The sequence below is a fragment of the Cynocephalus volans genome, chromosome X, assembly GCF_027409185.1.
Source record: "Cynocephalus volans isolate mCynVol1 chromosome X, mCynVol1.pri, whole genome shotgun sequence".
NCBI classification, from domain to species: domain Eukaryota; kingdom Metazoa; phylum Chordata; class Mammalia; order Dermoptera; family Cynocephalidae; genus Cynocephalus; species Cynocephalus volans.
The window spans coordinates 154,260,228-154,276,541 of NC_084478.1; positions in this window are offsets into that span (position 1 = coordinate 154,260,228).

The following is a 16,314-nucleotide window of genomic DNA, read 5'->3' on the forward strand; positions in this document are numbered from 1 at the left end:
AGATTTTCTCTTTCTGTGGAACTCAAGGATTTCATCAGGGTATGTGTAGGTGTATGTCTTCTCTAACTAATACTGCATGAATTTGATGAGGCTTTTGCATCTTCATGTTCAAGGCTTTCTTCAAATCAGGGTCTTTCTTCTTTATTACCTGTTTAAATATTTCCTCTCTTCCAGAATTTTCCCCCTCCTTCTAAAACTCTAAATACTCTCATGTTCAGCCTCCTGGATCTATCCTCCAAGTATCTCTCCCCACCTATTTCTATTTCTTTGTATTTTTCTCTGGTTCTGACTTATTTCTTCTATTGGATCTTCCAAGTAGCTAACATGACATTCAACAATGACTACCTTCTCTTTCATTTCATCCATTGAATTAATAGAAAATCATATTATTTAAAGTCCACTTGGTATCTTTCAATGTTCTAACTGAATTTAAGAATTTGTAATTTTTGTTAAAATTCTCTCCTGAAAGTTCCAAAATTCTACATAAATAGGAACCACTGAAAACATTGTTCAACAAGGTTTACTTCTCATTGTAACTGAATTTCATTAAGTGCAGTATTATTTGTCTTAATCTTCTCATGTTTGGTTTACGCTGAGTCTTCAGTTAAGACTGGGTCTTTCGAATAGTGGCAGTTTTCCACTCTGTGTTCTAGTAGAAAACCGTTAGCTCCCCAATGAAGCACAGATCAAAAGTTTCTCTGATCCCAGAACTTATGAAGCACAAGAAGAATTTATCACCCAACTTCAGGGACTGTACAGCTCAACCCACCAGTTCATTTCTAGGTCAAAAATTGGTAAAGAACAAGATTATGCAGCATCCCAGATCCACAAGCAAATGAAAAGATGAAGCTCTTCCCTGGTTCTTGCCTCAGACCTCTCTGCCACTGATCCCAGGGCTTCTACACAGCTCAAAGTGCCTCAAGGTTCTATACCTTCTTTACCACCCAGAGATACTGGTAGAGTTTGTGGACTCAAATATACCATCTGGGTTTAACTTCTTGCCTGCTAATGTCTTATTCAGAAAGAGAGTTGAGGAAAATTTCGTATGGATAAGGACTCAGGGATGTTGCTCTCAAGCCATCATCTTTCCAGAATCCCCCCTGTGTTAATATAGATCAAGTGTTGATAAACTGTGGCCCGTGGGCCAAATCTGTCTCAGTAACTCTTTTGTATGACTAATGAGCTTAGAACTGTTTTACGTCTTTAAATTGTTAAAAAAAAATAAGAAGATCCATATTTTGTGACACATGAAAGTTACATAAAATTCAAATTTCAGTGTCCTTAAATATAGTTTCATAGAAACACAACCACATTCATTTATTTACATACTATTTATAGCTGCTTTCATACGACAATAGTAGACTTAAGTAGTTACAACAGAAGCCATACGTCCTGAAAACCCTATCTGGTCCTTTACAGAAAAAGATGGTCAATATCTGAAATATACCATTGAAAAATATTTGATAAAAATCTGCAAACAGATATCAAAAAGTAAAATATACAGCTGAAAAAATAAGGCATACAAAGGAGAAAGCTACAGATAATGATTAACTCTAGATGTTATTAGAAAAGTATAAGGTGAAGTAATTATATTTGTTATCTATTGCTGTGAAACAAATTACTACAAAATTTAGAGGCTTCAAACAATAAACACTTACTTGCTGTTGTAAGTTTCTGTTGGTCAGGAATACAGGAGTAACTCAGCTAGGTGATTCTAGTTCAGGTTCATTACATGGTTAGAGATGAAGTCATCTGAAGATCTGAGTGGAGCTGGAGAATCCACCTTCAAGATAGCTCATGCATATGACTGTTAGCAGAAGGCCTCCATTTCTTTCTGGCTGTATGGGGGAGTCCTTTATTTCTCACCATGTGGACTTCTTCATAGGATGCTTAAATGTCCTCACAACATGGTAGGTTCAAAGTGAGCAATTCAAGAGAAACAACAAAGATGAAGCTGTAACTCTTTTTATGACCCAGTCTCCAAAGTTGCACATTATTGCTTCCACTTTTTTTTTATTATTCTTTCAAAGAAAGTCACTAAGTCCAGCCCATACTCACGGGAAGAATTAGACTCCACTTCATGAAGTAAGGAGTGTAAGGAATGTATAGCCACATTTTAAAGCCACCATAATGCAGAAGCCAAAAATTTGAGGGTAAAAATTATTTTATTAGAAATTGAATGCACAACCTCAAACCACTAGGGCAGAAAAGATGTAACAAGAAAAAATGACGGCCCCAACAAATGACAAGGAATATGCAAGGAGAAGTAACTACAAAGTTTGGTAAACAGTAAATAGAAAATAAAATGGTGGTAATGACTAAGCATATCATTAATTACTACGTACTTTAAAGGGTTATGTTCTCCTATTTAAAGGGAGATTCTCAGATTGGATTTTAAAGTCTAATTATGTAGTTTTTTAAAAAGAAACTCACCTAAAACAAAATGACAAAGAAAGGTCAAAAGCAAAGAGAAGGAAATAGAAAGGATAGAGAATATTTGAAAGACAACTAACAAAAATAATCTAATACTAATTTAAAGAAAGTTCTACTCAAAGATAATCCACCTACTTTTCAAACACATATGGAACCTTCTCAAAAATTAATCATGCACTATTTCATACACAGGCACACACACACACAAACAAAACAAAACACACACACAAAACACATGCACATTACAAAAGAGATGTCATAGAAACAAAATCTAATGATAATAATGCAATAAATTTAGACACCAACTAGAAAACGTTAACTACAAAAAAATCTAAAAACCCAGAAACAGAGATTCAAAAAATCTTCTAGACAGTTTTTAAATATTGAACATTTTAAACAATATAATGTAGCAACTCTTGAAATCAGATTATTCCCTTCTCCCAAGGGTTTGCTGTTGTTGCTGCTGCTTATTATACTGCATGCTTAGTGCCAGTAAAATCTATATTCTTTGTCATGTATGGCCACTCAAGTCTCTGCTTGGTTACCTTAGTGGTCAGGTAATAATTGCATAGTTTTCATTAAATGCTTTGAACCATTAAGTTTCTCACCCTTTGCCAAGGGGATATGTGTACGTGTTGGGGCACACCTTCAATGCTCCAGCAGGCGATTGTTAACTCTGCCTTAGCCTTTACTTCCTGCTCACACAAAACCAAGGTCAGCCAAAGATCAGAGATGAGGACCTTCTCAGCCCTCTGAATGCACACAGTCCTACACATGACATGACCTTCTAGATTCTCTGGGAAGTGTCAGAACTTAAGCTTCTTAAGGACATTTGATTTTCAGTTTTTCCTTTTAAGTGTTTTGATTACCTTGTTGTTTGATCCAACTGTTTCCTCCTCTGCAGGTAGCTGAGACTTAAACAATTGCCCCTAATTGCTTTCTACAAATACCCCTGGGGAAAAGGCTCTAGAAAAAAACTTTAGAAAAACTCTCTACTGGTCAAATAGAGACAAGCCCAGGGCTGGCTGGTTAGCACTGCTGGTTGGAGCACAGTGTTGATAACACCAAAGTCAAGGGTTTGGATCCCCTTACCAAACATATGCAAAACAAAACAAACAAAAAAAACTAAACTAAGAAAACCCCAAAATGTCTTTAAGACAAGCCCTGCAAAATGGAATTTTCCAGGGAAATTCCAGACAGGTAAAATAATAACAGTTATCTGGGAATGGGGTTTTGGAAGGGATCCAATACCATTCTGCACCCTTCAGTGCTCACTAGGTTGTTAATTTTCAAAAATAAAAAGGAGCTGGTGGGACTGGAGTGGAAATAGGACTAGCTAAAATGCCACAAAGCTTGTGGTTCTTGCCACAATTTGGCCATTTTTCCAGAATAAACACTCCTCAGATTATTGCAAGTCTATTTGGGTTAATTTCTAGAATTCTGAAAATTTGATTTTGACAATTTTTGCTAGTGTTCTCTATACTTTTTAAAAGAGTGGATTTTTGTAGGTTTTTACTCCACCATTCTAAAGATGTTCCTAGATTATTTCAGAGTTAAAGACAAATTCATAATGGAAATTACAAGTTGTTTTAAACCTAAACAATGAATTAAAAACTACATATCTACCTGAGCGATACAGTCACCATTTCTTCAGAGTAAAATTTATACAAGAATGTGCATTAACTAGAAAATAAAAAAAGGCCAACAACAAATAAACTGTATTTTTTAACTCAGGAAACAATAAAAAGAACCAAAATAAATAAAGCTAAAGAAAGTATAAGAAAAAAATTAAAGATAAAATCAGGAAATACTGAAATTTAACAAAACAAACAATCCCTGTAGAACTCAAAATTCCTTTAATATTTTTATTAAGCCTCAATGAGTGCTTTCAGTACTCTAAAGCAGTGCTGTCCAATAGAACTTTCTGTAGTGATATAAATCTGTACTATATTCTGCACTGCCTGCTTTAGTAACCATCATACACAGGTGACTAGTAAGTCCTTGAAATGCAAATGAGGAACTGAATTTTGCATTCTATTTTTATTTACTTAATTTAACTGAAAGTAGTTACTCGGCCACATTGCTGAGTCATGAGTGATGAGAAGGAGTGAGCAAAATAAAGAATGGGAAGAATGGCAACTTATGGGAGCAAATGGCAATGGAAAGGTTTTGAGGTAGGAACAAGTCAACAACATGTATAATCAATGATGTTTCCTTTAAAAAAAGAATAGGAATAATAAAAACATTCAACACTCTTAAAAAAAAAAAAAAGAAGGGCGGTTTCAAGATGGCGGTGGCTGCGGTGGTTGGTGCGGAGTAGCTGAGGTGGAAAAGGTGGCCACTGGGCCTTAGGCAGCCGGGAAACTTGTGGACCTTCCTCTTGCCATCTCTTAAGGGAGGACCGCTGCTGGTGGCCAGTCGTGGGGGCTGACCGCCACTTTGCCCTCAGCAGGAGTGGCTGCCTCATTTACAGGCAACAGCTTTGAAGTATGGAGCAGTTAAAGAACTGTTTCTTAACTGCAAAAGTGAGTCTCTAAACAGGGAACATGGCGCCAGGGCTGCTGTGGATGCAGACAGGATCCCAGAGGCTGGGGCCACGCTGAAGGTGGCCAGCTGCCCTATTCATGATTCGAGAGTTCAGGCCAGCATAAAAGAAGATTCCTGGGAGCGCCCGAGCTGCACCGTGGGACCGAGCGAGCAGCCCGAGGTGGCGGGAACCGAGAACGGGGAAGGTGACAAACCAGAGGCAGAGAGTGAGCGCCCGACCTAGCACAGCCCTGTGAGTGACACCCGACCCAGGCCTGCTCGGTGGGCTGAGGCCCACCCGGCTTCCGCCTGCATCACCAGGCCACTCACCGCCCCGGGGCTGCCTCCATTTTCTCAGGGGGTGGCAGCTCCGGTATGGCTCAGCCAAGCCTGTCTTCCTCGCCGGGCTCGGCTCCTCACTGAGCCATCCCAATTGCTTGCCCCGGCGCTGGGCTTCCCGGTGCCTACAGGCTGGCCTCCCAGCCCACACCCTCCGCAGTTCTCTGGTGGGGCTGGTGGCATGGGGCAACCCTGGCCAGCGTCGGTAGGGCAAGGAAGTATGGGTGGGGCCGAAAGTCACTCCACCACACCCTGGACTCCGGATCCCGGTAAACTTCCTGTTACCGGGAGGCAGATACCATCTCTATGGCCACCAGTTCGGAAAAAATCCTAACCAATTTCTGGTTACGAATAGTGTGGTTGGAAAGTTCCCAAGTCTACTTGAACCTGACGGAGAGCTGACTGCAGGCGGGCACCAGACTCAGTCCGTGCCAGGGGGATACAAAGGTGAACCATGTGCTGCAGGCTCCTCCCCCGAGGAGCTCATGCTCTGGTGAGGGAGATAAGACAAGTACACAAATAACCGCGATACCAGGAGGAAGGTGATAAGTCCCGAGAAAGATCTACACAGTGCTACAAAGGCACCCAGAGTGACCGGTCATCTGTGCCTAGCAGATACCTGGTACACTTCCTGGGCGAGGCGGTGCCGAGCAGGGTCTTGAAGGCCCAGCTGATAGACGAGGGGTGCAGAAGACACGTCCCGGCCAAGCCCAGTGCGCACAGAATGGGGTGACGTATGGACAGGGAGGCGGAGACTCGACAGAAACCACACACCCTGTGGTGTCACCACTGCAAGATCCAACAGCCTGGGCCAGAGCACACGGAACAGGGAGAAGTCCTGCACGGGAAGTGAAAGCTCAGCAGAGATCACACACCCTGTGGTACGTGATCCAGCAGCCCAGCAGAGTCCAAGCTGACCAGAGACGTGGCTCCCCGGAGAGGCCCAAGACCCGAGACAACCATACACACAAGGCACTAGAGGCCAACTGAGCAGTCACGGAGGTAGCCATACCAAATTGGCAACCACAGCAACATCTTAGTCAATAGTCTCAAACTGGTGGACTGTGAAACCCCCTGCCACAATGAATAAACATAAAAAAAAAAAGATACCAGAAATACAAAAAAATCAAGAAAGTACACCACCAAAAGTTAATAAATCTCAAACTCTAGATCCTATAGAACAAGAAGTCCTTGAAATGACTGACAAGGAATTTCAAGTGATAATTCTAAGGAAAATGAATGAGATACAAGAAAACTCAGCTAGACATCATAATGAAATGAGAAAAAGTATACAGGATCTGAAAGAGGAAATGTACAAAGAAATCAATGTCCTGAAAAAAAATGTAGCAGAACTTGCTGCACTGAAGAAGTTATTCAGCGAAATAAAAAACACAATGGAGATTTTAACCTGCAGGCTTGTCGAAGTTGAAGAGAGAATCTCTGAACTTGAAGATGGGCTGTTTGAAATAACACAAGCAGACAAAAAGAAAGAAAAAAGAATCAAAGACATTGAAGAAAATCTGAGATACATATCAGACAACTTTAAGCGCTCAAATATCCAAGTCATGGGTATTCCAGAAGGGGAGGAAAATGGAGATTGCATTGAAAACATATTCAACAAAATAGTGGCAGAAAACTTCCCAGTTATAGGAAAAATCACAGATCTTCAGAACCAGGAAGCTCAACGATCTCCACACGTATTCAACCCAAAAATGCCTTCTCCAAGACATGTTATACTCAAATTGGCAAAACTCAGAGACAAAGAGAGAATCTTAAAAGCTGCAAGAGAGAAGCGTCAAATCACCTAAAAGGGAGCCCCAATCAGGCTAACATCAGACTTTTCATCACAAACCCTTAAAGATAGAAAGGAATGGGATGATATTTTCAAAATACTAAAAGACAAAGATTGCCAGCCATGAATACTCTACCCTGCAAGGCTATCCTTCCAAAATGAAGGGTAAATAGTATATTTCTCAGACAAACAAAAACTGCGGGAGTTCACTACCACACGACGACCCTTACAAGAAATCCTCAAGGGAGTACTGGGTTTGGTTCCTGAAAAATAACTACCACTGCCATAAAAACCCAAGAAAAATCAAAACACACCAGTATAATAAAAATGGCATTCATGAAGAGAAAAAAAACAAACAAAATCGCTATCTACAACCTAAGGAACCAACAAACACAGAAACCAAACAGTAAATCAGAAAGCAGGGAACAAAAGACACCTAAGACAACCAAACAACCAATAAAATGCTAGGAATAAATCAACACCTTTCAATAACAACTCTTAATGTAAAAGGCTTAAATTCCCCAATCAAAAGACACAGACTGGCTGAATGGATCAAAAAGGAGGACCCAACAATATGCTGCATACAAGAGACCCACCTCAACCATAAAGATTCACATAGACTAAGAGTGAAAGGATGGAAAAAGATTTACCATGCAAACAGAAAAGAAAAACGAGCTGGAGTAGCTATTCTTATATCTGACAAAATAGACTTTTAACTAAAACCCATAAAAAGAGACAATGAGGGACACTACTTAATGATAAAAGGAATGATCCATCAAGAAGACACAACACTCATAAACATGTAGGCACCCAATGTTGGAACAGCCAGATTTATAAAACAAAAACTATTAGACCTAAAAAAGGAAATAGACACTACTACCATAATAGCAGGGGACCTGAACACCCCACTGTCTATAATAGTCAGATCATGTAGGCAAGGAATCAGTAGAGAAACAGAAGATCTAAGCAAGACTCTAGACCAATTGGAATTGGCAGATATCTAGAGAACATTCCATCCAACAACCTCAGAATATTCATTCTTCTCATCACCATATGGATCATTCTCCAGGATAGATAACATATTAGGTCATAAATCAAGTCTCAATATATTCAAAAAAATTGGAATTCTCCCATGTATTTTCTCAGACCACAATGGATTAAAACTAGAAATTAATAACAAATGAAACTCTGGAAACTATGCAAACACGTGGAAATTAAACAGCATTCTACTTAATGACATATGGGTCAAAGAGGAAATCAAGCAGGAAATCATAAATTTATTGAAACTAGTGAAAATAATGATATGTCATACCAAAACCTGTGGGATACTGCAAAAGCAGTATTAAGGGGGAAATTTATTGCATTAAATGCTCATCAAAGAAGAATGGAAAGATGGCAAGTGAACAACATAACACTTCACCTTAAAGAACAAGAAAACCAAGAACAATCCAAACCCAAAGTAAGCAGACGGAAAGAAATCATTAAGATCAGAGCAGAACTGAATGAAATTGAAACCAAAAAAACAATACAAAAGATCAATGAATCAAAAAGTTGGTTTTTCAAAAAATAAATAAAATTGACAAACCATTAGCATGGTTAACTAAAAAAAGAAGAGAGAAGACTCAAATAACAAAAATTAGAAATGAAAGAGGCGATATTACAACTGATTCATCTGAAATACAAGGAATCATTCGAGACTACTATAAACAACTATACGCCAACATATTTGAAAATCTGGAGGAAATGGATACATTTCTGGACTCACACAAGCTCCCAAAACTGAACCATGAAGATGTAGAAAATTTGAACAGACCAATAACAATAAAGGAGATTGAAGCTGTTATCAGAAGGCTCCCAAGAAAGAAAAGCCCAGGACCAGATGAATTCACAGCAGAATCTTACCAAACATTCAAAGAGGAATTGACACCGATTCTTTACAAGCTATTCCAAAAGATTGAAACAGACGCAAATCTCCCAAACTCATTCTATGAAGCAAACCTCATCCTGATACCCAAACCAGGTAAAGATATAACCAAAAAAGAAAACTACAGGCCGATATCCTTGATGAATATAGATGCAAAAATCCTCACTAAAATACTAGCAAACAGAATACAGCAACACATACGAAAAATTATTCACCAGGATCATGTGGGAGTCACCCCAGAGATTCAATGTTGGTTCAACATATGCAAATCAATAAATGTGATACACCATATTAATAAAGTCAAACACAAGGACCATATGATCATCTCTATAGATGCTGAAAAAGCATTTGATAAAGTTCAGCACTCATTCATGGCAAAGATCCTCTATAAGTTAGGTATAGAGGGAAAGTATCTCAACATCATTAAAGCCGTATATGCCAAACCCACTGCCAATATCATCCTGAATGGGGAAAAGCTGAAAGCTTTTCCTTTAAGAACAGGAACTAGACGAGGATGCCCACTCTCAACACTCCTATTCAACATAGTCTTGGAAGTACTAGCCAGAGCAATCAGAGAAGAGAAGGAAATAAAAGGCATCCAGATTGGAAAAGATGAAGTCAAACTGTCCCTGTTTGCAGATGACATGATCCTATATATCGAACAGCCTAAAACCTCTACGAAGAAACTGTTGGAATTGATAAATGATTCCAGCACCGTAGCAGGATACAAAATCAACACACAAAAATCAGTAGCATTTCTTTTCTCCAATAGTGAACATGCAGACCAAGAAATCAAGAAAGCCTGCCCATTTACAATAGCCACCAAAAAAATAAAATACTTAGGAATTGAGTAAACCAAGGAGATGAAAAATCTCTATAATGAGAACTAGAAACCACTGCTGAGAGAAATTAGAGAGGATACAAGAAGATGGAAAGCTATCCCATGCTCTTGGATTGGAAGAATCAACACAGTGAAAATGTCCATACTACCCAAAGTGATATACAAATTCAATGCAAACCCCATTAAAATTCAAAAGACATTTTTCTCAGAAATGGAAAAAGCTATCCAGTCATTTATATGGAACAATAAAAGACCACGCATAGCCAAAGCAATGCTGAGCAAAAAAAATAAAGCTGGAGGCATAACACTACCTGGCTTTAAACTATACTACAAAGCTATAATAACCAAAACAGTATGGTACTGGCATAAAAACAGACACACTGACCAATGGAATAGAATAGAGGATCCAGAAATCAGCCCACACACTTACTGCCATCTGATCTTTGACAAAGGCACCAAGCCTATTCACTGGGGAAGGGACTGCCTCTTCAGCAAATGGTGCTGGGATAACTGGATATCCATATGCAGGAGAAAGAAACTAGATCCATACCTCTCACCGTATACTAAAATCAACTCACAGTGGATTAAAGATTTAAATATACACCCTGAAACAATAAATCTCCTTAAAGAAAACATAGGAGAAACACTCCAGGAAATAGGACTGGACAGAGACTTCATGAATACGACCCCAAAAGCACAGGCAACCAAAGGAAAAATAAACAAATGGGATTATATCAAACTAAAAAGCTTCTGCACAGCAAAAGAAACAATTAACAGAGTTCAAAGACAACCAACAGTGTGGGAGAAAATAGTTGCAAAATACACATCTGACAAAGGATTAATATCCAAGGAACTCAAACAACTTTACAAGAAGAAAACAAGCAACCCAATTAAAAAATGGGCAAAAGAGCTAAGTAGGCATTTCTCTAAGGAAGATATACAAATGGCCACCGACATATGAAAAAATGCTCAACGTCACTCAGCACCCGGGAAATGCAAATCAAAACCACACTGAGATACCATCCAACCCCAGTTAGGAATCCTAAAATCCAACAGACTCTGAACGATAAATGCGGGCGAGGTTGCGGAGAAAAAGGAACTCTCATACATTGTTGGTGGGACTGCAAAATGGTGCAGCCTCTATGGAAAATGGTATGGAGGTTCCTCAAACAATTGCAGATAGATCTACCATACGACCCAGCTATCCCACTGTTGGGAATATACCCAGAGGAATGGAAATCATCAAGTCGAAGGTATACCTGTTCCCCAATGTTCATCGCAACACTCTTTACAATAGCCAAGAGTTGGAAGCAGCCCAAATGTCCATCATCAGATGAGTGGATAGGGAAAATATGGTACATCTACACAATGGAGTACTACTCAGCTATAAAAACGAATGAAATACTGCCATTTGCAACAACATGGATGGACCTCGAGAGAATTATATTAAGTGAAACAAGTCAGGCACAGAAAGAGAAATACCACATGTTCTCAGTTATTGGTGGGAGCTAAAAATTAATATATAAATTCACACACACACACACACAAAAAAACCGGGTGGGCGGAAGAAGATATAACAACCACAATTACTTGAAGATGATACGACAAGCAAACAGATAGGACATTGTTGGGGGGAAGGGGGAGAGGTAGGGAGGTTTTGGTGATGGGGAGCAATAATCAGCCAAAAGGTATATCGACAAAATAAAATTTTAAAAAATATGTAAATAGAGTAAATAAATAAAATAAAGAACTAGAAAACCAAGAACAATCCAAACCTAAAGTTAGCAGACGGAAAGAAATCATTAAGATCAGAGCAGAAATGAATGAAATTGAAACCCAAGAAACAATACAAAAGATCAATGAATCAAAAAGTTGGTTTTTCAAAAAATAAATAAAATTGACAAACCATTAGCATGGTTAACTAAAAAAAGAAGAGAGAAGACTCAAATAACAAAACTTAGAAATGAAAAAGGCGATATTACAACTGATTCATCTGAAATACAAGGAATCATTCGAGACTACTATAAACAACTATACGCCAACATATTTGAAAATCTGGAGGAAATGGATACATTTTTGGACACACACAAGCTCCCAAAACTGAACCATGAAGATGTAGAAAATTTGAACAGACCAATAACAATAAAGGAGATTGAAGCTGTTATCAGAAGGCTCCCAAGAAAGAAAAGCCCAGGACCAGATGGATTCACAGCAGAATTTTACCAAACATTCAAAGAGGAATTGACACCGGTTCGTTACAAACTATTCCAAAAGATTGAAACAGACGCAAATCTCCCAAACTCATTCTATGAAGCAAACATCATCCTGATACCCAAACCAGGTAAAGATATAACCAAAAAAGAAAACTACAGGCCGATATCCTTGATGAATATAGATGCAAAAATCCTCACTAAAATACTAGCAAACAGAATACAGCAACACATACGAAAAATTATACACCACGATCAAGTGGGATTCACCCCAGGGATGCAAGGTTGGTTCAACATACGCAAATCAATAAATGTGATACACCATATTAATAAAGTCAAAAACAAGGACCATATGATCATCTCTATAGATGCTGAAAAAGCATTTGATAAAGTTCAGCACTCATTCATGGCAAAGATCCTCTATAAGTTAGGTATAGAGGGAAAGTATCTCAACATCATTAAAGCCATATATGCCAAACCCACTGCCAATATCTTCCTGAATGGGGCAAAGCTGAAAGCTTTTCCTTTAAGAACAGGAACTAGACAAGGATGGCCACTCTCACCACTCATATTCAACATAGTCTTGGAAGTACTAGCCAGAGCAATCAGAGAAGAGAAGGATATAACGGGCATCCAGATTGGAAAAGATGAAGTCAAACTGTCCCTGTTTGCAGATGACATGATCCTATATATCTAACAGCCTAAAACCTCTACAAAGAAACTGTTGGAATTGATAAATGATTTCAGCACAGTAGCAGGATACAAAATCAACACACAAATATCAGTGGCATTTCTTTTCTCCAGTAGTGAACATGCAGAACAAGAAATCAAGAAAGCCTGCCCATTGACGAAAGCCACCAAAAAAATAAAATACTTAGGAATTGAGTTAACCAAGGAGGTGAAAAATCTCTATAATGAGAACTACAAACCACTGCTCAGAGAAATTAGAGAGGATACAAGAAGATGGAAAGATATCCCATGCTCTTGGATTGGAAGAATCAACATAGTGAAAATGTCCATACCACCCAAAGTGATATACAAATTCAATGCAATCCCCAACAAAATTCCAAAGACATTTTTCTCAGAAATGGAAAAAACTATCCAGTCATTTATATGGAATAATAAAAGACCACGCATAGCCAAAGCAATGCTGAGCAAAAAAAATAAGGCTGGAGCAAAAAAAAAAAAACTACCTGGCTTCAAACTATACTACAAAGCTATAATAACCAAAACAGTATGGTACTGGCATAAAAACAGACACGCTGAATAATGGAATAGAATAGAGGATCCAGAAATCAACCCACACACTTACTGCCATCTGATCTTTGACAAATGCACCAAGCCTATTCACTGGGGAAGGGACAGCCTCTTCAGCAAATGGTGCTGGGATAACTGGATATCCATATGCAGGAGAATGAAACTAGAGCCATACCTCTCACCGAATACTAAAATCAACTCAAAATGGAGTAAGGATTTAAATATACACCCTGAAGCAATAAAACTTCTTAAAGAAAACATAGGAGAAACTCTCCAGGAAATAGGACTGGACACAGTCTTCATGAAGACGACCCCAAAAGCACGGGCAACCAAAGGAAAAATAAACAAATGGGATTATATCAAACTAAAAACTTCTGCACAGCAAAAGAAGCAATTAACAGAGTTAAAAGACAACCAACGGAGTGGGAGAAATATTTGCAAAATATACATCTGACAAAGGATTAATATCCAAGGAACTCAAACAACTTTACAAGAAGAAAACAAGCAACCCAATTAAAAAATGGGCAAAAGAGCTAAGTAGGCATTTCTCTAAGGAAGATATACAAATGGCCAACAGACATATGAAAAAATGCTCAACGTCACTCAGCATCCGGGAAATGCAAATCAAAACCACACTGAGATACCATCTAACCCCAGTTAGGATGGCTAAAATCCAAAAGACTCTGAACGATAAATGCTGGCGAGGTTGCGGAGAAAAAGGTACTCTCATACATTGTTGGTGGGACTGCAAAATGGTGCAGCCTCTATGGAAAATGGTATGGAGGTTCCTCAAACAATTGCAGATAGATCTACCATACGACCCAGCTATCCCACTGTTGGGAATATACCCAGAGGAATGGAAATCATCAAGTCGAAGGGATACCTGTTCCCCAATGTTCATCGCAGCACTCTTTACAATAGCCAAGAGTTGGAAGCAGCCCAAATGTCCATCATCAGATGAGTGGATAGGGAAAATGTGGTACATCTACACCATGGAATACTACTCAGCTATAAAAACGAATGAAATACTGCCATTTGCAACAACATGGATGGACCTCGAGAGAATTAAGTGAAACAAGTCAGGCACAGAAAGAGAAATACCACATGTTCTCACTTATTGGTGGGACCTAAAAATTAATATATACATTCACACACACACACACACAAAAAAACCGGGGGGGCGGAAGAAGATATAACAACCACAATTACTTGAAGATGATACGACAAGCAAACAGATAGGACATTGTTGGGGGGAAGGGGGTGAGGTAGGGAGGTTTTGGTGATGGGGAGCAATAATCAGCCAAAAGGTATATCGACAAAATAAAATTTTAAAAAAATATGTAAATAGAGTAAATAAATAAAATAAAGAACTAGAAAACCAAGAACAATCCAAACCCAAATTTAGCAGACGGAAAGAAATCATTAAGATCAGAGCAGAACTGAATGAAATTGAAACCCAAGAAACAATACAAAAGATCAATGAATCAAAAAGTTGGTTTTTCAAAAAATAAATAAAATTGACAAACCATTAGCATGGTTAACTAAAAAAAGAAGAGAGAAGACTCAAATAACAAAACTTAGAAATGAAAAAGGCGATATTACAACTGATTCATCTGAAATACAAGGAATCATTCGAGACTACTATAAACAACTATACGCCAACATATTTGAAAATCTGGAGGAAATGGATACATTTCTGGACACACACAAGCTCCCCAAACTGAACCATGAACATGTAGAAAATTTGAGCAGACCAATAACAATAAAGGAGATTGAAGCTGTTATCAGAAGGCTCCCAAGAAAGAAAAGCCCAGGACCAGATGGATTCACAGCAGAATTTCACCAAACATTCAAAGAGGAATTGACACCGGTTCGTTACAAACTATTCCAAAAGATTGAAACAGACGCAAATCTCCCAAACTCATTCTATGAAGCAAACATCATCCTGATACCCAAACCAGGTAAAGATATAAGCAAAAAAGAAAACTACAGGCCGATATCCTTGATGAATATAGATGCAAAAATCCTCACTAAAATACTAGCAAACAGAATACAGCAACACATACGAAAAATTATACACCACGATCAAGTGGGATTCACCCCAGGGATGCAAGGTTGGTTCAACATACGCAAATCAATAAATGTGATACACCATATTAATAAAGTCAAACACAAGGACCATATGATCATCTCTATAGATGCTGAAAAAGCATTTGATAAAGTTCAGCACTCATTCATGGCAAAGATCCTCTATAAGTTAGGTATAGAGGGAAAGTATCTCAACATCATTAAAGCCATATATGCCAAACCCACTGCCAATATCATCCTGAATGGGGCAAAGCTGAAAGCTTTTCCGTTAAGAACAGGAACTAGACGAGGATGCCCACTCTCACCACTCCTATTCAACATAGTCTTGGAAGTACTAGCCAGAGCAATCAGAGAAGAGAAGGATATAACGGGCATCCAGATTGGAAAAGATGAAGTCAAACTGTCCCTGTTTGCAGATGACATGATCCTATATATCGAACAGCCTAAAACCTCTACCAAGAAACTGTTGGAATTGATAAATGATTTCAGCACAGTCGCAGGATTCAAAATCAACACACAAATATCAGTGGCATTTCTTTTCTCCAGTAGTGAACATGCAGAACAAGAAATCAAGAAAGCCTGCCCATTGACGAAAGCCACCAAAAAAATAAAATACTTAGGAATTGAGTTAACCAAGGAGGTGAAAAATCTCTATAATGAGAACCACAAACCACTGCTCAGAGAAATTAGAGAGGATACAAGAAGATGGAAAGATATCCCATGCTCTTGGATTGGAAGAATCAACATAGTGAAAATGTCCATACCACCCAAAGTGATATACAAATTCAATGCAATCCCCATCAAAATTCCAAAGACATTTTTCTCAGAAATGGAAAAAACTATCCAGTCATTTATATGGAATAATAAAAGACCACGCATAGCCAAAGCAATGCTGAGCAAAAAA